At 35.5% G+C, this 25,241-nt stretch overlaps 1 pseudogene; it reads right to left on the reverse strand.

The window, feature by feature from the left end:
• LOC129280455 (neurogenic locus notch homolog protein 1-like) overlaps positions 1–16,585 on the reverse strand; it is a 32,914-nt pseudogene extending 16,329 nt beyond the window's left edge.
• Between the last annotated feature and the right edge of the window lie 8,656 nt (positions 16,586–25,241).

Below are 25,241 nucleotides of genomic sequence, written 5' to 3' on the forward strand. Positions count from 1 at the left end.
CCAGTTATGAATGATGTTTTTATTTCCTTTTTTAAACAATAACGCCAACATGGCCATGTTTTGACTTGGAGACAATTGCTGCTTTCTATGTCCTTCATTTAAACTGTTCATTAACATTTTTTTTAGCTTGCTCCAAAAGCATTTATAAAACTCGACTGTGAGGCCGTCGCTACCCGGTGATTTATTATTCTGCATTCTTGACAGAGCCTCAGAACATTCCTTTTCGGTTATATCACCTTCGCAACTCGATGCTTCATTATCATTTAGGATTTGTATATTTGTATGAAATAAATATTTTTCGTACTCCAAATCACTAATAGAATTAAGGTTTTTATATAAATCATCATAATATTTACGTAATCTCTGTAATATTTTCACCTTATCAGTGATGGTTTTACCGTTGTGTTCTAGGCAATCAACTTCTTTCTTTTTTCCGTTTCTTTTTTCAAGGCCAAGAAAGTACTTTGTTGATTTTTCACCTTCCTCCATCCACTTCTCTCTCGATCTTATGTAAGCTCCTTTACATTTATAATTATACAAATCATCGATATCTTTCCTTATTTTATTGATTTATTCGACATTTCTATCATTAGGACTACTGTCCATTTCTTTGTTCAATAAAAAATATTGCTTTTCCAATTGAACAAGTTTTTCTCTCTTTTTTCGTTGTACATCTATAGCATATTTAATTGTATATTCTTTTATTCTAACTTTACACATTTCCCACTTTCCTTGAGCATCAAGGTTCTCATATTTCAATTTACATTTATGTATTACATTTCCGATATTCAACCTATATATATCATCTTTAAGTAGGTCACTATTAAATTTCCAGTAACCCCTTCCTCGCACGTCGTTAAAAAGTTTTAATTTCAATGAAATAGCATTGTGGTCACAATTGAGACATGGTCTGATATCCGTAGAGAAAACATATTGGCTAAGGTCTCTTGAAATAAGCCAATAATCCAAACGAGAAAATAAATTGAGGGAATTTTGCCTCCATGTATATTGCTTACATGCTGGATATAACTTTCTCCAGATATCTAACAATAAGTATTGTTTTTTTAGCTTTGAGATATAATCATCTGCACCATATGTATATAAAATTCCTTGTGTGTCTAATTTTTTGTTTTGAGCATAATTCCAATCTCCACCAAAAATCATTTTCTCATTTGGATTTACAACGTTTTTAATCCAACTCATAAAATTTTTATAAAATGAACATTTATCAGATCGTTTGGTGGGTGCATAAATGTTAATACAATTAAAACATTCACCTTGACATGTGAAAGACAAATTTAGTATTCTACCATCTCCTTTAGCTTTGCTACATATGTTTTCAATATGAAGCTTATTTTTAATCAGAACTGCAACCCCTTTCGAATGGTTCGTTCCATGATTAAAATAACATTGGCCTTTCCATTCATTTCTAATTTTAGGTTCTAGATCACTTGTCCAGTACGTTTCTTGTAAAAACACGATATCACTTTTCTGTTGATTTAACCAAAGAAAAATCTTACTTCGCTTCAGATGATCCCGAAGCCCTCTCACATTCAAGGATATAAAGTGCACTGAAGCACCGATCATTAAAAGTAGAGAATAATATCAACTTTGTCTAGGAACGTATTCGAAGTTTATTTGATTTTATTTGATCCTTTTCGCCTTCTTTTTGCGGGTTTTTTACCTTTCGAAACAGCCTTTGGAACTTCAGATGATGATGATGTTGAAGGTGAGTCAACTTCGCTTTCGCTGCTGCTCACTTGTGCTTCTACGTCCTTATTCAACTGCCTTCTCTGTAGTCGCTGCTCTCGGTTGTTGGAGATCGCTCCGTCTGACGCGTACGATGTCTGACGATTTGCAGCTTTACGAGGAGGAAGTGAAGATGTACTCGCGCCACTACGATCACTTTGCTGTGGTTTCGTCAGGAAATCCGCGAGGCTCGTTTGACGTTTCGCTTCTTGATGACTCGAAGAAGACTCTTTGTGTTGAGTGGTCGCTTCAGGGTCGGGAGCGTACGCTGTATCCATGGTATCACTAGATGCCGCGATATTACGTAACACATCAGCACTTTCGTTGCCAGGGCAAGCACTTTTCATGTGCCCAAACTTGCTGCACCTTAGGCACTTTACTTCACTAATACAGGTGGATGCATGGTGACCAACTTCTAAGCATCTCGAGCATTTCACCTGACCCCTGCTGAATTGCTGTGGTTGGCCATCATGGTAAACTCTACCGGTGAACAGGTTACCGAAGCTCATCTTTCTTGGGAGTGGGTGGGTTGGAGGGGTGATGAAGATGACCCTATCGCCATTCAAACAATTGGTCAGCTGACCGTTGACCCGCAACCTCTGCCGATGAATATCTCCTTTTATTTCTTGCTTTCGTGCCAAGATCTCTCCTCTGATGACGTCATCACTTAAAGAAAGGGGGATATCTTTCACTACAACCCTGGTAAGATGCTCATCCCTCGCCTTTGTAAAAGGATTGACGTCATGGATAGCAACAAAAGAACCACGTAGATCAAGGCCGTTTGAAATCAATGAAACTCTATCCTCGGATGAGATTAGGTAAATTCTCCATAGGTGTCGAATTTCTTGAATACCTGAGATATTCTCAGGGTCAACGACCTTTACGATACTCTTGTAAAGTTCCTCTCCCGAAAGTGGTTTCTTGTCTACGTTACGGATGTCGGTTGAACGTAGAAATACGGGTTTGGGACCTTGTGGAAGAAATGAAGGGAGTGGCGTAGCTTTCTCCGCAAACATCTCGGAAACGGGACAATAATCCAAATTATACTCACGATGTAAATGTCCTATGATATTCCTTTGTAAAAGTCCTTCAATATGAGAGAAAAATAATAATAGCAAAAGTCGATTTCCAAAGATTTAAGTTCAAATTGAACGAAGGAGAGAAGAGAGGCGTCGTAACACCTCAAAAGCGCCCTCCTATATCAACAATATCAATATATCGAACGGAAAGGTCTTGCGACCCAGGGTAAAAACTGGAGAGGATTGTAAAATGTAGAAAGAATCGTCAACCTCAGCCTTATGTAGAATCAGACTTAATAGTAACATAATGATTAAAAGTAATATGTATAAAGGTAATAAAAGAAGAGGCTCCATACCTATTTCACAGGTTTCTCCAAAGAATTCAGAATGGCAAGAACAGTTGAACAGGGCAGTGTCATTGATGACAGAATCGGGAAAGGTTGTACATGTTCCGCCATTTAGACACGGATCGAAGAAACATGAATCAACTGTAAAACAAAATATATGAAGCAATATCAAGCTATCGAAAGGAAAAATCACGCAGGTGAACATTGTAAACTGTACCGAATTGTAATAATACTTCGAGAACATATACCTAGAACTGGAAGAGTGAAGAGAAAAAACATGAAAAAAGAATAAAGGACTGTGAACAGGAACTCTAAAAAATCTTACTTTAAAAAGATAATTAATGCAAATGGTTATAACGTAATTTATGGTACAGATTTAATTGGATATTCCATACCTGTTTTACATTTGTCTCCAATGAATTCAGAATGACAAGAACAGTTGAATAGAGCCGTGCCGTTTACGATAGAATCAGAAAAGGTTGTACATGTTCCTTCGTTTAGACACGGATCGAAGAAACATGGATCAACTGTTAATACAAAAGGATTACTAATGAACTGACGGTGAATAGAGATGTGTCATTAACGGAAGAATCACGAAAAGGTCGTTAATAACATTTACAATCCTTCGGTCAGACACGGATTGAATTAAGTGATCAGGTGCATATCATAAAGAAAAGGGTATGATGAAAAATAGTTTTAATTTACTTAAAAGGTCTATGAAAAGACCAACATATGCTTTACTTCAAAATAATGAAAGGCACACGTACTGATTTATAAACTATAAAGAGGGAAAAAACTGGTACCTGTTTCACATGCATCTCCAAAGAATTCAGAATGACAAGTACAGTTGAATAACGCTGTGTCATTGACGATATAATCAGGAAAGGTTGTACATGTTCCTTCGTTTACACACGGATTGAAGAAACACGGATCAACTGCAAACAAGAATTTAAACAATATCAATATATCGAACGGAAAGGTCTTGCGACCCAGGGTAAAAACTGGAGAGGATTGTAAAATGTAGAAAGAATCGTCAACCTCAGCCTTATGTAGAATCAGACTTAATAGTAACATAATGATTAAAAGTAATATGTATAAAGGTAATAAAAGAAGAGGCTCCATACCTATTTCACAGGTTTCTCCAAAGAATTCAGAATGACAAGAACAGTGAAATAGAGCTGTGTCATTGATGATAGAATCAGGAAAGGTTGTACATATTCCTTCATTTAGACACGGATTGAAGAAACAGGGATCAACTGTGAATACAAAGAGGTTAAGAATGAAATGAAGTTGAACAAAGATGTTTCTTTGATGAGAGATTCAGGAAAGGTCGTATATTTATCATATTTGTATATTCCTTCCGTCAGACACGAATAAAAAGGGATCAACTACATATCGTAAAGACAAGGCTATTTGATTAAATTAATGGTAAGTGATAGTTTTAATTTACTTCAAAAGTTAACGGAAAGACCAAAATAATAAAGCACTTCAAAAGTAAGAACACACGGAATAATTTCCAAACATTAAGTATCGCTAAAATACACCTGTTTTACATGCATCTCCAAAGAATTCAGAATGACAAGTACAGTTGAATAGAACTGTGTCACTGGCGATAGAATCGTGAAAGGTTGTACACGTTCCTTTGTTTAGACATGGATCGAAGAAACATGGATCAACTGTGAATACATAAAACGGGAAATGGATTTGATGTTAACAATAAGAACTTAGAAGGTTTGGGAGTAACAGGTTAATCTGAAAGTATGTTTTGGCTAGTCAGGCAAAAAGAGAAATTTTTCCATATTTCACAAACCTCTCTAATGATTTCAGAATAACAAGAACAGTTGAATAGAGCTGTGTCGTTGTTAATAGAATCAGAAAAGGTTGTACATGTTCCTTCGCTTAGACGCGGATTGAAGAAACGGCAGAAAGGAATATTAAGAAAACAATTTTGAAGTAAAGGGAAAATGTATGACAGTATTAAACACTTTTGAACAGTTTTCTTTATCAAGGGTTCTGAAACTTATTTGTGGAAGTGAATGAAAGTGTATCGAACAAATTTTTTAAAAATAACAAAAAGGGAGAGTGAATTTACAACCTCAACAAATCAGGTTTGAGAAAGTGATGAACAGGTAAGGTAGAATGTAAAGTACCTAATCCACACTTCTCCCCGAAGAATTCAGAATGACAAGAACAGTTGAACAGAGCTGTGCCGTTGATGATAGAATCAGGAAAGGTCGTACACGTTCCTTCATTAAGACATGGACTGAAGAAACAGGGGTCAACTGTGAATAAAATGTAATGGGTGAAATGAATTTAGTATTAGTATTTTATCAGAAATATGTCTCAAAATATAAAAGAACTTAAGGCAGGAAGATCAGTTCTTACCTTTTTCACAAGTTCCTCCAAAGAATTCAGAATGACAAGAACAGTTAAATAAAGCTGTGCCGTTGATGGTAGAATCAGGAAATATTGTACATTTTCCTTCGTTTAGACATGGATTGAAGAAACACGGATCAACTGTCGGCGAGAAAACAAAAGTTGGATATAATTTTGAGTAAATGTTATCAATAAATTAAACATCTTAGACGTTAGTTTAAGTTTAAAAACTCGAATATACACATATTGTATCCTTTAAAATTACAAAAAACAATAGGAATCCTACCTATTTGACAGGTTTCTCCAAAGAATTCAGAATGACAAGAACAGTTGAATAGAGCTGTGCCGTTGGTAACAGAATCAGGAAAAGTTGTACATGATCCTTCATTTAGACACGGATTGAAGAAACATGGATCAACTGTTAAAAGAAATAAACAAATTAATGGATCTAAGAAACCTAATTAAGAACGTGAGAAAAATATAATTTCGTCAGGATTTATAATATACATATATATATTGGATTTCAAGCTGATTGAAAACGATTGTGTATGAACTTTACAAAAAAATGACCTTTTTTGCTCAAACAACTAAGACAAATCTTCAAGAAATGAATTCCCTCCCAGGGCGGATGGAATAGGGATTAAACGGAAGTCATATTAAAGGCAACGTCATTTTCTTTTAATGATATGGACCAATTACTTGATTCTATGACTCGGCACTTTGTTTCCACTATTCATTTTGTTCTTTCGTCCTTTAGTCCCTCCTCAGTTTCTCATATACTTATTGTGAAAAATCATATGATCCCGAAGAATTCAGAATGACAAGAACAGTTGAACAGAGCTGTGCCGTTGATGATAGAATCAGGAAAGGTCGTACACGTTCCTTCATTAAGACATGGACTGAAGAAACAGGGGTCAACTGTGAATAAAATGTAATGGGTGAAAAGAATTTAGTATTAGTATTTTATCAGAAATATGTCTCAAAATATAAAAGAACTTAAGGCAGGAAGATCAGTTTTTACCTTTTTCACAAGTTCCTCCAAAGAATTCAGAATGACAGGTACAGTTGAATAGAGCTGTACCATTGATTGTAGAATCTGGAAAGGTTGTACATTTTCCTTCGTTTATACACGGTTTGAAGAAACATGGATCGACTGCAAAAACGAATGATATTTGAAGCAATATCAAGCTATCGGAAGGGAAAGTCGTGTAATGCAGGGTAAAAACAGTATCAATAGCTCGGGAAAAATTCATGTAGAACTGGAAAAGATTGTAAACAAAATCAGTGGTAAAATTAGAAAGGAATGTAATCGATAACTCTATATGAAATTAAGATTCGAAAGGTAACGGCTTAAAAGGTAATTAAATAATTAATGGGCGGTTCCGTACCTCTTTCACATGTTTTTCCGAAGAACTCAGAATGACAAGAACAGTTGAATAGAGCTGTGTAATTGATAATAGAATCGGGAAATGTTGTACATGTCCCTTCATTTAGGCACGGATTGAAGAAACATGGATCAACTGTCAGAAAGAAAACAAATTGGATTATTATTGAGTAAATGCTATTAAGGAAGTGTCTTTAATTTAAGTTGAATAACTCAAATAGATACTGTTTCTTTTTCAAAATAACTAGAGTAAATAATGGGATTCCCACCTATTTCACAAGTTTCTCCAAAGAATTCAGCATGACAAAAACAGTTGAATAGAGCTGTACCATTGATTATAGAATCCGGAAAGGTCGTACATGTTCCCCCATTAAGACACGGATTGAAGTAACATGGATCAACTGTGAAGTTAAAAACATAGAAATTAAGAATTGAAAATTTGAATTTTCATTCTAGCTCAATCCGAAAAAATGTTGCAAGAAGGCCTCAATTTACTTTTTGGGCACAAATCGATTCACGAAAATGTGTAAAGAGATAAATATAACATGTATAACTTCCTATCAGGGAAGGTATAAGGGTGACCTGAAAGGGCAAGAGACCTCGGAAAAGTAGATAGAAGTAGTTAGTTTTTTATTTTACCCTCTGATTAAATAATAAAACATGTTTACTTAACCTTTATTCCTCCATCTCTCGCTGTATTTTATTTCTCGTATTGATTAACTCAAATACATGTAGTTATACGTAATACATCCCACTCCACCATCCTTACTCTACAAAATAGGCCACGATCACGCCACCTTTTCTTACCTATTTCACAAGTTTCTCCAAAGAATTCAGAATGACAAGAACAGTTAAATAAAGCTGTGCCGTTTATGGTAGAATCAGGAAATATTGTACATTTTCCTTCGTTTAGACATGGATTGAAGAAACACGGATCAACTGTCGGCGAGAAAACAAAAGTTGGATATAATTTTGAGAAAATGTTATCAATAAATTAAGTATCTTAGACGTTAGTTTAAGTTTAAAAACTCGAATATACACATATTGTATCCTTTTAAATTACAAAAACAAGAAATAGGAATCCTACCTATTTGACAGGCTTCTCCAAAGAATTCAGAATGGCAAGAACAGTTGAATAGAGCTGTGCCATTGATGATTGAATCAAGAAAGGTTGTACATGTTCCTTCATTTAGACACGGATCGAAGAAACAGGGATCAACTGCATGCCGGAAAGAAAGAAAAAAAAACATATGATATAACATGAGTAAATCGTATTAAGAGAACGTCTTAGACTTTAGTATGAGTTTTAAAATCGAATATACATATAATATATCTTTTAAAAAGAAACAAGTGGAGAATAGGATTCCTACCTATTTCACAAGTTTCTCCAAAGAATTCGGAATGACAAGAACAGTTGAATAGAGCTGTGCCGTTGGTGACAGAATCAGGAAAAGTTGTACATGATCCTTCATTGAGACACGGATTGACGAAACATGGATCAACTGTTAAAAGAAATAAACAAATTAATGGATCTAAGAAACCTAATTAAGAACGTGAGAAAAATATAATTTCGTCAGGATTTATAATAAACATATATATATATTGGACTTCAAGCTGATTCAAAATGTTTGTGTATGAACTTTACAAAAAAAGACGTTTTTGCTCAAACAACTGAGACAAATCTTCAAGAAATGAATTCCCTACCAGGGCGGATGGAATAGGGATTAAACGGAAGTCATATTAAAGGCAACGTAATTTTCTTTTAATGATATGGACCAATTACTTGATTCTATGACTCGGCACTTTGTTTCCACTATTCATTTTATTCTTTCGTCCTTAATTAGTCCCTCCTCATTTTCTCATATACTTATCGTGAAAAATCATATGATCTTTTCCCCCTAGCCCTATGACCCCGCTTATGTTCTTACCTATTTCGCATGTATTTCCAAAGAATTCAGAATGGCAAGAACAGTTGAACAGGGCTGTGCTATTGATGATAGAATCAGGAAATGTTTTACATGTTCCTCCGTTTAGACACGGATTGAAGAAACATTGATCGACTGTGAAGTCAGAAACAGATACATGTAGAATTGAAGAAAAAAATACATTTCATTTTCATTCCAATAAATGTGGCAAGAAGAAAAGTTATTACAGATGTGTAAGGTTATCATGGACTACATATACATCATTCTTATAAAAATGAATATGGAAATAACATAAAATTCTTTATTTCAGCCATATCTTTATAAAACAGTTCATTATGTTGTTTTTCACCTTTTCCCTTCCCCCTTTTTTTCCTCCTCGGTCAGATACAACTCAAAGATATATAGATGTTTCCTACACTCTCACCCTTCTACCATCCAGGCATTGGCCAGCCCTGTCCCGGTTCTTACCTCTTTCACAGGTTTCCCCAATGAATTCAGAATGACAAGAACAGTTGAAAAGAGCTGTGCCATTGATGATAGAATCAGGAAAGGTTGTACACGTTCCTCCATTTAGACACGGATCGAAAAAACATGGATCAACTGTATGTCAGAAAGAAAACAATTTGGATATGTTATTGAGTAAATATTATTATTATTCATGAAGTGTCTTAGACTTTAGTTTCAGTTGAAAACCTCGAATAGATTAATACTGTATCTTACATGTCTAAATTAAGGATGGAAATCCTACCTATTTCACAGATTTCTCCAAAGAATTCAGAATGGCAAGAACAGTTGAATAGGGCTGTGCCATTGATGATAGAATCAGGAAAGGTTGTACACGTTCCTCCATTTAGACAAGGGTTGAAGAAACAGGGATCAACTGAATGCCAGAAAGAAAACAAAAAATGATATAACACTGAGTAAATGGTATTAAGGGACCGTCTGAGACTTTAGATTGAGTTTAAAAGATTGATTATAAATATAATTTATCTTTTAAAAAGAAACAAGTGAAGAACAGGATTCTTACCTTGTTCACAAGTTTCTCCAAAAAATCCGGAATGACAAGTACAGTTAAACAGGGCTGTGCCGTTGGTGACAGAATCTGGAAAGGTTGTACATGTTCCTCCGTTTAGACAGGGATTATGGAAACATGGGTCAACTGTGAATAGCAAGAATTACACAATTTAATAGATTCATGAAACAATGTTAACAAGGCGATTTCTGTGATATATTCGTTGTATTTCAAGCTGATTCCAAATGAGTACGTACGAACTTATGGAATTAAATTGACGTTTTGGATCAAACAACTAAATAACATTCTTACCAGGCATGCTAGGGCGAGTGGAATAAGAAGAGGGTGTCATTTAGCTGACAACGTAAGAATAAATAACGTTTTCCCATTTCAGCACGGAGATGACCGTAAATGGAATCAGCACCGTACGTCAAGATTTACGACTGTATCAATTCTTCGTTATGAAACCTAGAGTCACTGCTCAAACTTAGACCAAGACAATAACATTTATTAGTCATTAATGAACTTCCTCTAAAAATCATCTTTTTAAAAATCGTGTGAGTCCCATCACCATGGTCACTATTTTTGTAATCTAAAGTTTACATTCCGCGAGATCTTAAAAAAATGCTCACAAACCATGAGCCATATACCTATGTCACATAAGCGACCGATCCATCCGGAGTCACACTGACAGTAAAACTGAGTACCATTATTATGACAATCTCCATTCTGTGAGCACGGATTGGTTTCGCATGGATTTGCTAGAAGGAAAAGAAAGAGATAAAACGAAAATGGAGCAAATAGTCAACATAAAAAGGAGAATTAAACGATGATTGACTGTGTCTCGTTAATTTCATGCAATTTTCATTTATTGTTTCTGCAACTTTTGAAATACAAAATAACAACCAAAGTACATATACGTAACAAAATATTTAATAAAAATGTGAATAAGGTTTTATTTTCTATACCATCACGATTTAAAAAGGTTGCAAAGGTTGCCACTATAAGCTTAGCTTGACTGTGTTAGGCCCTCTTAACATGCTTAATGTAAGAGTGCAGGTGCGCGCAGATTGGAGGGGGTGACGAGGGGATAGACACCAAATCGATTTTCGCCTGCTGAATAACAATAGATAGACATTCTTTGTTACAAAAATTATTAAATTGAGCACGAACCGCGTAGTAGAATGTTATGTTAATACATTGCGTGTGAATCGCGGTGTACGTACTGTGTCTACTTGCATGTTAATCATATTAAACGACGTCAGTTTGAGCTTACATCATATATGCGTCAAGCTGTGTGAAGGACATGCTTTGAGTTAAACGCTATATATGCTGGACAAAAATATATTCTCGGAGCTAATAAACAATGTAACGCATCATTGCAGCAACTTGGCAATTCTCAATGACAAGGGAGCCCTCAGCCTATTGAATCAAAATATTTCACTAGCTTATAACAATAAGTTTCCTTTGACAATGAAAGGAAAACCCCCACATGAAACACCCAACCACTTTTTTTTTCAAACAACTGAATCGTACTTACGTATATCACACAGCCTTCCATCCCAACCAAGAAAACAGGTACATATAAAGGTGTTGATGAAATTCTCACAATTTCCAACTCCGTTGCAAGGGTCTGGATTGCAGCGATTAACTGGTGAAATAGAAATAAATAATCCCATTATCAAACTCATTTATTAATTACATGAAAATAGGGGAGGCATCATTGTAATGAGGTGATGATCAATTGGGTCGGATAAGGGGAACGTTAAATGATAGGACAAGAGGGAACAAAACATACCATCAAACATGACAGAAGAGTTTACAATTAATAGAATGACAGGACAGGGTAATTTCATATTAAAAAAAACTTTTTGCACGGACATGACAGAGGTAATATTAACTATGACAGTTTATTGCGTTATCAAAAAAGGGCATATCACCTGTCAGTTCGGGAAGGTGATTGCTTCGGTGTGACTATAGCATATTCTAGTTTAAGAATACCTACCTATTGAACAATACTCTCCTAAGAATCCTTGTGGGCATGAACATCCATTGAACGCGCCATCATCAGTCTCCACACAAGTTCCTCCGTTGAGACAAGGGTCACTATCACATTCACCTAAGGGACCAATAATATTGAAGTTTCTAAATGTACAGCATAAATATGTTAATAAAAACGGGTGTATCCAGGATTTCTGATACTAATACGACTGCGACTACCACCACCACCACCACTACGATCACTCTATTTGCCACTCAATCACTTACACTATTGCGAGGTTAGCATTCCATATTGACGACCCCTGTGTGACTATTACTACCTTTATCAACATCTTCATCAACATCACCACTACCATCGTTGCCCGCTTTCTCCAACTGCATTTTTTTTTTTGGGGGGGGGGGTACTCACAACTGCCCCTGCCTCTCGTTTCTACTGTTACTTCATCTAATGTTGCTCCTCCTGGGGGGGCGTTTCATGAAAGGACTTGTCGGACGTTTTATCCGACAAGTCCCATTTTATCCGACAGTTACCAAAGTAACAGTACCTCTCAGCCAATCAACATCAGAGAAAGATGTCAGATCTGGCAACTTGTCGGATGAAAATGTTGATGAAACACTCCCCAGGTCTTCTAGAGTGATCATTACACCCAACCAATCCGAGTGACAATTTATAGAATAATTTTTTTTAACCATGCTGAAACTTACCGATGTCACAATTAGCGCCTTTCCAGCTCCCCGTACAGATACATACATATAAATTGGGATTGGTAAATGAGAAACATTCACCGCCATTCTGACAAGGCGTGCTCAAGCAGACATCCCCTGTGGATTGAAAAAAAAATCATTTAAAACAAATATGTCAGCAAATATTTTCCAAAGAGAATAAATTTTGGGGCATCGGTCATAGCAGCTATCAGATATTTAATGATTGGTGAATCACTTGTCAAACTTGTAAATTAGTAATACCTCTCTAGAACAGGTAGCGTAGAGGACTCCGTGATGATATTTAATCATATCTGTTTTTGCCTTGTCATCACGACTAGACATAGACAAATATGATGAAAGAAATCAATACGGAGTCCTGTAGGATGTAGAACAGGTGCATGAGTGGAATAGTTTTAAAGCAACATGAAATAGCTTTGACCAGTGTTTGGTAATCATGGCAATGTTAATCGAAAGTGAAAGTGGATGTGAAAAAGGTAGCATAAAACAACAATATCCTTAATATTTTCAATTTGATTTTGGGGGACAAGAATAGATAATTTTGATACATGGACCAAGGATCTAGAATCTTCTTGCTCTAGCGACGTTTACTTGAGGCCAGCGACTTGACAAAAGTGATGACTTGTCCTTCTTGCCTTAAAGTGCGTCTTATTTGCGTCTTAACTTAGTACTCAATCTCGATTCACCTGAACATGTCCATCATATTGTTCATACTGTTGTGATATCTTTGACATCCTTCATGTACGAATGTGGAAATACAATTATGAAATTAAAAAATGATCTGGCCTTATCCACTTGTTCACTGCAACCACCCTGCCTGTGGGGAATCTACATGTTGGACTATGGCATGCCAATGCTGTACAGAGCACACACTTAAAAAAATGATTAAAATATCACTTTTGTGACCAAAATTACTAATTTCCGTACAGTTGGAATTTATTATTCATTAGTAACTTGGGAATAATGTTTGTATTCACTAGAGCGCTCAAAAACTTGAATTTTGGGCATATTTTTGTGTACGCCCTCTATTGGTGGAAAATAATATGGCAAGAAAATTTTCATTTTTTAATCTCTATTTTTGATTAAGAAAAAAATAATTTAAAGAATCAAATTTACTTAAGGGCCAAGTTGTATGACGAATAGGTGTAATGGAAACTGTCAGTGTAAAAAAATCAAGCATTTGTCCCAAAGAAAAAGAGAAAATAAGCCAAACATTGCCATCCTTATTTTGCCACACATGGATATATAACTGAGAACAAGGTTATATCATAACCTTGTTCATTGAATGAGTGGCCTTATCCTGAAATAAGTCACCTCTCTTCTCGTGTGCGTCAGTGTGTGTGCGCTCGTTGTGTACAAAGTCAATATGAGAGGAAAGAAGTCTCCGCTGCTGACGAAATAAACGGCAGTGAATGGAGTGGTGACTTAAACCAGGATAATGCCAAGCTGGGCCAATAATCTCTCATTGGTTGAGGCAATCAAAGGCTTCACTTACCATCCCCACAGCTTGTACCTGAGAAGCCTGGTAAACACGAGCATGTGTACTGACATCCTGCAGACCGCCTACAGACCCCGCCATTTAAACAAGGGTTTGGATCGCATGGTGGCGTAGGACATACTGTGTTAAGAGATAAGTTGAGTAGTCATAAAGACAAACTAACATTAAAGGTTCGTTCAGTTCTTTCAGTGTATTCTCCTCTAGGAATGTTCTCTCTTGCCATTTACATTGTTCCATTTACACGAATCGTAATGAACTTCTTTTGTTGTAGCAGTGCTTTGTTCTGAACCATTCTAATGTTAGTTGCAGGAATTTTGGTATAAAAAGGACTTAAGGGAGGCGGTCAGGTGGATACTGCCACTTTTGCAAATCACTTTCCTAAACCTGCTAAAAGTAAATAAAAACCCACTTCTTTACATAATAACATGTGTGAATGGAACAGGTGAACATATGACAGGTGAAGCTATCTTGCAGACTCCTTTGTTGTAGCATTGGTATTTACATAGAACTAAAATCGCATAAGGCACTTACAATGCTGATGAAAATATAATACATTGCCGAATATAAATCCATTATTAAGCATTTAGTATATAAACAATATAAAAGTACGTTTCACTATCAAAAAAAGAAGAAAACGTGATGGGAATACATTTTAATATTTAAGTATTTGGAGAAAGTGGGTCATGAGGAGATATTTGAATAACTTGATTATAATGTTTGGATGCTTTCGTTTTTATAGCAATTTCTAACTGTTATTTAAAGTTAGTCAGGTGATATATCATTTTAAAAGTGTAAGACATGTAATGACTTTTGAAATGCATAAAACCTTTAATATTCAATGCAAATTGTTGTCGTCATTAATGTAAACGCACCTACACACGATTATTAATGTATACTTGATAGTTTTGTTCTCTGTGTTTTGTGATTACTTGACATGATTATCATGATCATCATGATTAAAGCCAAGGCTGAATTGCTGATAAACCATACCCAGCTATTGTTATGTTTCACGCCTTTTTTTTCATCATGTAGGCCTACCCATCTCACTTCAGAAATGGTGATTCGAATAGGCCTATCTAATAGTTAAATGCTCATCATAAGTTGATATGGGTATACATTAATTCTCGTAAAATGGTGTTACGTGAGTTTCTCCCACGGATAGACTATTGAAAAAATTATTCTCAGAAAGAAAAAGACATTTATACGGCCATGTCAAATGAATCAATTAATTATTAAAGGTAAAGACGGGGAGATTTTGTTCCTGGTTGGCGATGCAATTCGATGTTAATACTTTGCCGTGCCCCGGACACGAGCCGAGGCCGCATGCCGACACATATCTACACATTAGCGCTCACAAAAATGGCGAACACTAGCACATTACTGGGCATTTTTAGAAATTACGAATATGAATGAAATCATTTCTAAACAAATAATCATGAATTGAAATATACATATAAAAAATATTCGTATAATATATTTTACGATATATCTTTTTATACGATCCTACTAACATGACTAATAAAATAACATGGAGAAGAAGTATACAAGTCAATTTTAGTTCAATGACTGTCTATGAACCATTTAATATTGATAAAGTAAATACGGGCATTATATTTTTATGCCAAGTCCATCATCATCAATATCACCATCACTACCACCAGAACCACAACCACCACGACCATCATCACCGTCATTATCATCAACATCACCACGACAGCGACAAAAACTACAATGACCATAATCATCATCATCACCATCAATATCACAAACCCTTTACAACCTCCATGACCATCATCCTCCCCACCACCACAATTACAATGACCATCATTATCTTTATCATCTTCATCATCATCATCATCATCATCATCATCACCATTACCGTCATCAACACAACAACCACCATTACCCCCATCACCACCACCACCATAACCACAACCACTTTGACCATTTTATCGTAACTATCATCGGTACCGCACAGCTTCAATATCATAGCGATCATCAGCAGCAGTAGCAACGGCATCATGATAAACATCACCATCCCCCATTACTGAAATCGTCATCGATGCCGTTCTCATCATCCAATATCATCGTCATCATCACCATATAACAAAACAACCAAGTCTTAGCCGTACTTGTGCCTTGATATTAGTATTACATCATCATTCTTCTCATTATCGTACATCTTTAAAATGCTTATTACCACCAGCATTGTCGTTTTCATTCCCATGTTCAGTCATCACATTCATCTCGTCATCATCGTCGTCATCGCATGTTTAATAAAGCAACGGATTTTGAAAGATTCAGTTGAATGGTATCGTTAGTCATACAACACATTAGGTCGTCCCCTAATACTCATCAATACCAAGTGACCATATCGATGATATCAAAGAAGAATATTGGAGAAAGACTATAAAACATCTGAATAAAATCAGTTGTACCCTCCCAAACTTGCAATTCATCTTAAGAAAAAAAAATACTTACTTTGTGTACGTCCTAGTGTAACCATGGAAACAAGTATAGATGATAGAATGAGGTGTTGCGATGTTGCCATTTTAATCTCCCTGTTAACCAGCTAATACTGAAGTTATCTGATCCTACAGTCCTACTTGTATCCACGCAGTGCATTAACTGCTGCAGTCTTCTGCTTTGGTAGGGATGAAATATTAATTTACGAAATGGACTCGAAATGAGGGCTTGGTTGAGAACGCCTGCTAATTATCACCAGTGCGGAACCGCATCCTTCGATTTCAATTGTCAAACTAATTTCTTAAAATGTCTAATCGATCATCGTTATGACACGGTGAATGATTTCGTATATATATTGAACTATTAGTTGCTCTGTGTAAACTCGAAGATCTTTAGTCATCACTGAATAATTTAATATAAAACTATTATTTTTTACATATTTTTTTCATTCTCAATTCGTTAGGCATGTTATGTACGAGTGATCAAGAAGCAAAATAAACAAATAAATAATTTATGTCATTAAAGAGCAGCGAAAAGAGGGAAGGAGTTTAACTTGTTAAATGCTAGAGGAATAACATCGGTATGTAGTTAATGTTTATTGGTGCTGAATGGCGACGTTGGCGCGTAAAGGGTTAAGTAGTTTAATCATTATGGGTTTTACGCCAACCTAGCAAGTTCATCACAAACTTGCACACAATAAATACAGTGGAAAGAAATTAAATCTATTGCCCTTTAGGCACGTCGGAGCTTCGGTCCACCCTTAAGATTCTTTTTTGGTGCTAATTCTTCAAGATCCAATGGAGCTTTTTTTTTTTCAAGTTTTATACTGTTGTTGCTGTTGTTATTGTTGCCTCTGGAGAGTAGCATTCATAGGATGTCTTTTTGGCAAAGGAAATTCCATACGATACAGGTAGTCTGCAGGCACAGACCCTGATTGAAACTTTGATCAGCAAGTGTGTCTCCATGCAAAGACTAGCACATGCAAAACTTGCTGTTTCAGAGGGCCTTCAGTACACAAGGCATGAGTAGGCTGCACATTCAGACTACAAGACTACCAGACTTCAAGTTATAAACGCCAGGGGTTCGATTTCCCGGCATGGCACTTAATGTTGTTCTGGACTAGACCAGGCCATTTTGCCGACAGATCTTTAAACTGCACATCAATAAAGAAGCATTCTATGAGCATCATTGGGAGCGATGTGTGCAACTGATAAGATAGGCTCCATAAAATATTAATGATATATATCTTCTGCTTCGTACTGCCCTGATATTAGTGTATGGATTTATTTTATCGCCGAACATGCGGAATAAGATCTCGATTTATTCCATCGACAAATTGCATTCCCATGAGCATTATATTTCATCTTCCATTTCTATTCTATATTTATATTTAAAAAAAAAACATCCCGCCCGACTCCCGTACGAATGCAGTAGGAAATCCCAGGTAATATAATTGAAATATATAAAGCGCCATCAGTACATTGGACTTTAAACATGTAGACTTATCTGAAAATGGGCAATAATTAAACCGTGTACATGGAACAACTCCAATAACTTGCAAAGCTGGAGAGCGCCATCATCATTATCGTGAAAATCACCTGAAAAAAAATAATAATAATGCTCGCCCCCTAAAAAACGAATAACTATTGAACAACAATCTTTTACAGTCCCCTATCATTATATTTGGTAGTAATTTGGAGGGTTCCCCTTTAGTGCTCAATTTCTATTTTAATCTTTTTAAAAGGTGACATCCACCCCAGCCACTCCAGTATAAGTGCAGATTAAAAAAAAGGAAGTTACATGATTAAATGCAGTGCCATCATTGATTAAACTACTAGAAAAAAAAAATGTTTAAACCCACATTGTGCTGTACTTGACTCAGGTGGGGTGAATGGGTATACCCGGTAGGATTTATTCTTTGTTTAGCGCCTAGTATATGGCGGCTCAGCTACAGCAGGGGTAAGCTCAGTAGAGTATATGCAATTACAGTAGCTGCGCTATATGAATGGACCATTTTATTATTAGTATCATTATCATTATTATTATTATTAATATTAATATTTTCATTATTATTATTATTACAAGCATGTAAAAATATGTAAAAAAAAATAATAAATCAACAAAATTATTTTGATAAATAAACATTGGAAAAAACAATGAATCGCTCATACAAGACAAGCGAAAGTGATCTATGGAATTTAAGCACACGATCTCTATTCTCTTTAACGACCCCTTCCCTCAACAACAAAAAAGGAAACATCCCCTGACATTCGAAATTTTATGCGGTGATCAACATACTCTACGTTATAGTACTGTTATGACCACCCCCCCCCCTCCCCTGCCGCTCCCATTTTCCTTTCTTTTTCTTGTTTTTTCTCTTATGTTTTTTTTTTCTTCATTTGTTGGCTTTGTTCACAAAAATGTGACTCAACTCGAAGGAAACACCATTTTACTGCTTGATGACTAGACCGTATAATAGCTTGCTTGATTGATTAGTTAATTGGTCAGTGAGCAATTTTTTTTTTTACTGTTTTATCATTTTACTTATTTGATGCCATTCTGGCTATAAAACATGCTTTATGTTTCTTTGCTTTTAATACTTTCCCCTTTTAATCAAGCTATACAATGTTTTATGTTTAATGGCCTTTAGCTCTTGTATTTTTCTTTAAAACTGTAAAATGATTTATGTTTTATACCTTTCAAACTATCGCCAGATCTTATCCTGTTGATGATAGAGGCTCTATGAATTTATTTTATAGAATAAAAACATCATCAACCTTTTATTGATTTTATTGATAATTAGATTCCTAATTTCCTTCATAAATTTTGTTGAATTATTTACTATATCAATGATATCATACACCTTAGTTTATATTTTACTGTTATTGTGTTGTCTACAGGATAACTATTCTCATTTCATCAATTCCTCAAAAATTGAATATGTTATCTTTGAACGTTTTTTTTTGTATTAGTGATAATTCTGATTTTAATATCGAATTCATTAATTACTTGTATAGAACCTAAGTTACACTTTTAACTTTTCTGTATATATTGTTATTTTATGTTAACAGGACCATGCTGAAAAATAGTCAATCCGAGCTTGTTATCCTGTATAAAGATATTTTAATAAATGAATAATTGATTTTCGAGTCAGTTTTTTTTTTTTTTTTTTTTTTTGGATACCCCATTAACAACAGATATGAATAATGAATGTGGTTACGGTGGTCGGACACCTGATGACTGACAGTTTAAGCATTTCTTTTTTCAAAACTGAACAGGTGAGCCCTGCAGGAGAGAGTAAATAAATCATGAGAAATTGTAAACAAATGATAACAAAAAGTTCCTCACCGAATGAGGATAAAATGCCCTACCAAATAGCCTCTTGTCGAGGCCCTGGCGGCTGCTTCCCGAGCGAAGCGAGTGATTCCCTAATTCGCGAAGCGAATTAGGCCTGGCGCGAGCTCTGCTTCGCTCTCTCCCTTGCTTTGCCATGTTCGCTCGGAAAGCAGCCGACAGGGCCTCGACAAGAGGCTACCTACCAAAGGGCACTAGCGCATCAAGTGGGAATCAAACCCAAGTCACCGAAATAATCCGAACTCTCCGCTCTAAACCGGGTTCTACACCGACTAAGCTGTCACGCCTCCTGTTTGAATATATAAATAATAGAATGATGATGATGATTATCCACAGCGTTTTATCTTGCGCCATATTTCTCTTATAAATATTCATAGGCGATCGGGGAAAATGTGGATGAAAATTCCCCCCCCCCCCCCCATTGGCAAAAGCTGGATCCGTCCCTGACAGAGTGACATCAGCACCAGATGAACGCAAGCCAGGACGTATAAGAACGTTGATGAACTTGACGAATCAAATTGAATCATTATGAAAAATAGACATTTCTAAATGTACTGTAAAATGGGGAAAAAACGAACAACACTTTTTTATCGGTATCTTCTTGCTCCTGTCACAAGCCTTGACTTTGAAACGTTGTCCATTTGTTGTATTATATTGTATTACATTTCAAAAAATTATATTTTTTATCATTTGAATAAGCTGAAATTGAGATTTAATATGAAACATCGTCACTGATGCCTGCATGGCAGGGTGTAATGGCTGTATATGCATTCAGGGTTATAACCTGTCGATGAATGGTATACTCGAGGAGATGAGTTACTAAATTATTGCAGGTGTGATGATATAGTCAAGCATCATTACTCAGCCGTAAAGAGCCTTGTAATAAACTCCTGAAATGCAATTAATACCACGTACGCACCACACAGCTCCAATTAAACGCGAAAGGTTTTGACAATTCGCAGCATACGTCTCTGGGCTCGATGAAAGCACCGATTTTAATAATAATTGGTTTTCACGATGACTCTTTCCTGCTTGTGCTATCTTCCTAACTGCATTCTCATCGGTTTAATCAGTTCAGAGTTTAATCTTGTTGAGTATACCTCGTGAGTGCCACTTTATCCAATTTCCATATTTAAGTAATGCCTGTCAACATGCAAATTATGATCATTTACCGGCAGTAATATTACGGCTAATCTGAACAATAGTATTTTAATTAAGATCCAAGAAGGTCCAAACTTGGTTCCGAGCAAAGAAGCTCTTCTTTCACTTTAACAAGCTAAGAGTATAAACAGTAATAATAATTAAAAAATACTTTGCCTTTCAGATAATTCACCTATCTCTTACAAATTATCAAAACCCTAAAATGTCCCGAGCATGGGTGGCAAATGGCAATCCTCAGAAATATCAAGAAATCGCCATGTATTGTCCTGATATTAATCTTGTGAAGGTCAATGCACATGCCTTACCTGTTGCTATGCTAGACAAATGTCAGTCAAGCTCTTTATACATGAACCAATGTTACGTAATTGCGACCAGTTTACTAGCTCTGTTATTCAAATTAACTTATCTTCTAATGCCTACATTTCTTCTCCCTCTTCTCCATCTACTGTATGTTTCTCTTCTACTCTTAACTTTCTTAATTATTATTACATTATCATTACAGTACATAACTTGTTAATTATTTGTATCTGGCGACCCCAACTCAAGCTCTGCTTTCCGAGTTTCGCCTCCTTCAAAATTGTGTCGAAATATATTCTGTATTCGTTACTATGTCAAATATTATTTTGTATCTGTTTGAAGGAAATACATGTGATTTTCAATCAAATAATCATTAAATAATTTTTTTTCAGTTTATTCGCTATTGGACGATTGAGGCTGGTGAGAAAATTGGTTGATAATCTTTCCATCCATATTGCAGTGGCGGTGCCCGAGAAATTTCATAGAAAGGGAGGGGAACGATTGCCCACCCTCCCCCATAGAGAAATTTTGCTAGAATAGACAGGGTGTTTAATATTGTATGACATGATCCATTTTCCATTCACTTCCTTTCTTCTTTAATTTTTCCCCTTTTATACATTCAAGGGCCCGTATTCTGAAGTCGGGTTTAACTTAAACTCAGGTTTAAAGTTGTGTTTGAAGTATGGATAGCTAATTGTTGCATAAATCACTAACAGTAGAGATATCATATTTCAGCTAATTTGGCTTTCAAATCATTCATAATTGTCTAGAAAGTATAAATAGATTATTGTCTTCACCATTGAAGAATCAGGAAAGAGCACAGTAAATATAAGAAACATACAACTTAATGAAAATTTTGACACTTTTGGCTTCCTATAATAATATTGTAGCACAGAGTTAGACCATGGTCTAAGTTAAACCTGAATTCAGAATACGGGCCATTGTCTTTATCCTTTTTCTTGTGACACAAAAATCATACATGTCATAGATGATGTCTTGTACGAGCAACTCCTTTCTTGATATTAGTAGCACCGTTGTTAAATTAGCCATTCATAATGAAAATAATGGTAGATTTCAAGTCTGTTTTAATAAGTCAAGGTGGACACAATAATTTCTTATTCTTCAAAGTTCCCTTTTTATATCGAATTTAAATCCCTTTACTTGAATAATGTGGAAGTGTGTAATGACACATTGCCGTCTATATTACATATCACTACAAGTACACAAACATATTCAATTTAAATGATAACTTAATTGATTGAAATGGATAATCTATTGTCTCTTTTATGGGCAATTTGCATCTCAAGTAAACATAGGTTTATACCAAGAGGAATGCGTTGAATATTGTTGAACTAGATAACCACTCTGGATATGTCTCATGTCCTTAACTTTTGTTTTAATCTGTTGTTGGGATCAAGTGAACCTTGGATGATCTCATTCTTGCACGGAAACATCACTCACGAAGTGCCCTTGCCCCCCAGGTAGCATACCCCCAGTTCCAGGCACCCACATCCGCGTGTGCTTACCAGACGAGTCTAAAACTATTGTCTTACAGCATGACGAATTGACTCCAAACTCAGATCGAAGGGGATTTTTTAAAAATACTTTCTGCCCCTTGCCTGGGTAGCCCCTTTCGTACTGCCATGTTACCGTCACATCGGCGAGACCGACTTTCTCACTATTGAGATGACTTTTCTATAATGCCACCCATGCACTAGCCCACAGATTGGGGTCTTAGCCCCCCCCCCCCAAAAAAAAAAATATATATATATACAAGAAGAAGAAATGGAAAGAAAAGGGTGATACATGATTCATTTTTAAAAAGGTCAAATATTTGCTCTGCCCCTACACAGTAAAAAAAATATATCATGCTGTTTAAACCCGTCACTCTTACAAAAAGTTGTATAAACTTTTACACAATTGTTGAAAACAAAACTGAAATTCTGTAAACTTTTTCAACATCTTGTTATACAACTTGTCTCAAACTTTACACAATCGATATTAGGGCTTCAACAACCTGCTTGAAATTTTAAATAGCGTTTTTACATGGTATCAACACTTTAAAGAAATTTTCCTTGGCCGCCATGTTGTGCCCCTTAAAAATATTTGACTTACTGATGCAACCGTCGCGCAAAGATACCAAACCGACAGATGAAATGCCATTCGAAATAACATTGATCGGTCTTGAATTAGTTTTGTTGGTGTGACTCTAGTACTTAAAGGTGAAGTCCACCCCCCCCCCCCCCACAAAAAATGTTGATTTGAATATATAGAGAAAAAAATCAAACTAGCATAATTTTGAAAATTTCATCAAAAATCTGATGTATAATAAGAAAATCATGACATTTTAAAGTTTCGCTTATTTTCCACAAAACAGTGATATGCACAATCAGTGGCATGAAAATGAGACAGTCGATGATGTCCTTCACTCACTATTTCTTTTGTTTTTTATTATTTGAATTATACAATATTTCATGATGTACATAACCAACTTGACTAAACCATATAATATTAAACAATGCTAATTCCATATGTTTAGGGAGGAATTAATCGTTGTTTCACTTGACAATGAAGAGAAAATTTGAATATTTCATATAATAAAATAGAAAAGAAAAAGTGAGTGGATGACATCACAAGTTTCCTCATTTGCATACCAACAAGGATGTGCATATAACCGTTTTGTGAAATTTAGCAAAAATTTAAAATGGCATAACTTTCTTATTTTACATCCGATTTTAATGAAATTTTCTGTGTTATGCTTGTTGGATTGTTCTCTTTTTATTCAAATCAACTTTTTGTTGGAATGAACTTGTCCTTTAAGTATAACCGAGTTACTTTTGTTTTTAGGGTACAAGGAAATGTAGTCGCGGATCGGTTAACAAGATTGGTTTGAGATGCTGAGGAAATTTATGGAGGAAATTAAGCTGAGATCGTGAAGACGGTGTCGTGAAAGTTGTTTCGATTCTCCAAAATATTTGATGTATGCAATGCATGGGCTCGGTATACGGAGTAGATCATATTGATAACGAATCTAAACATTTGGGGGAATTCCCCTACTCTCTCGTGATTAATAACGCGCCTTGTGATTGGGCTTAAGATTATAAATCAGCATTCAACTATGGAATGCTCAAGTGTGATATGGACACATCGGTCCCCAGACTTTCATTCCCATTGAAAGTACTGTAATCATATTAACATACTACATTAATAGGAGCAGTTGATTCTATTTAGAACTCATATTAATATGTCACTGCAATTTTCTATTTAAAACCCAATCCTCTAATGAAAAAAAAAACGATTTTGAACACTGGAGCTAAAACTAGGTTTGTATGATTCGTTATGACCCTCATATCATGCCTATTGGCACTTCGTTAGTCATTATTAATAAAAATCATAGATTTTCATGTTTTTATTGAATTAAAATAAGTTTCTTGCAAGGCAAATCGGTTGACTCATGGTGAACAGCCTTGATGAAAACATTAAGTTCTTGACAATCTTCCCAACCTTTCATGGTTATTGTCAAATATATATTTTCTCACAGATGAGTGGCAAAATAATCACGATTTTATTACTTCCGTTTATAGAATTTTAAACAAAAGTTTATGCCCTCTGCCCCTCTCCCCCTCGCTAGAGTTATTATTGGCAAAGATATCTCTCGTCGTACATTAGTTGCTAAACAATTATTTATTTTGTGTTATTATTTCGGCTTTGAATATTTATGCTACAAAAGTAATATTCACCCCTCCCCCCACCCACACACATCCACATACGGGTACGCCGCAGGTATTATTGATAAAATGCCTATTTCCTCATTGGTTATCTGCAGGCTAAAAAAAATCATTCACCGTATGATTTTTTCCGCTTCAAATGTATATTCTGCAAATTTTCTATAATTTTGATAAAAGGTTTATTTCCTCATTGGTTCCTTG

The sequence above is a fragment of the Lytechinus pictus genome, chromosome 17 (genome assembly GCF_037042905.1).
Source record: "Lytechinus pictus isolate F3 Inbred chromosome 17, Lp3.0, whole genome shotgun sequence".
Lineage (NCBI taxonomy): Eukaryota > Metazoa > Echinodermata > Echinoidea > Temnopleuroida > Toxopneustidae > Lytechinus > Lytechinus pictus.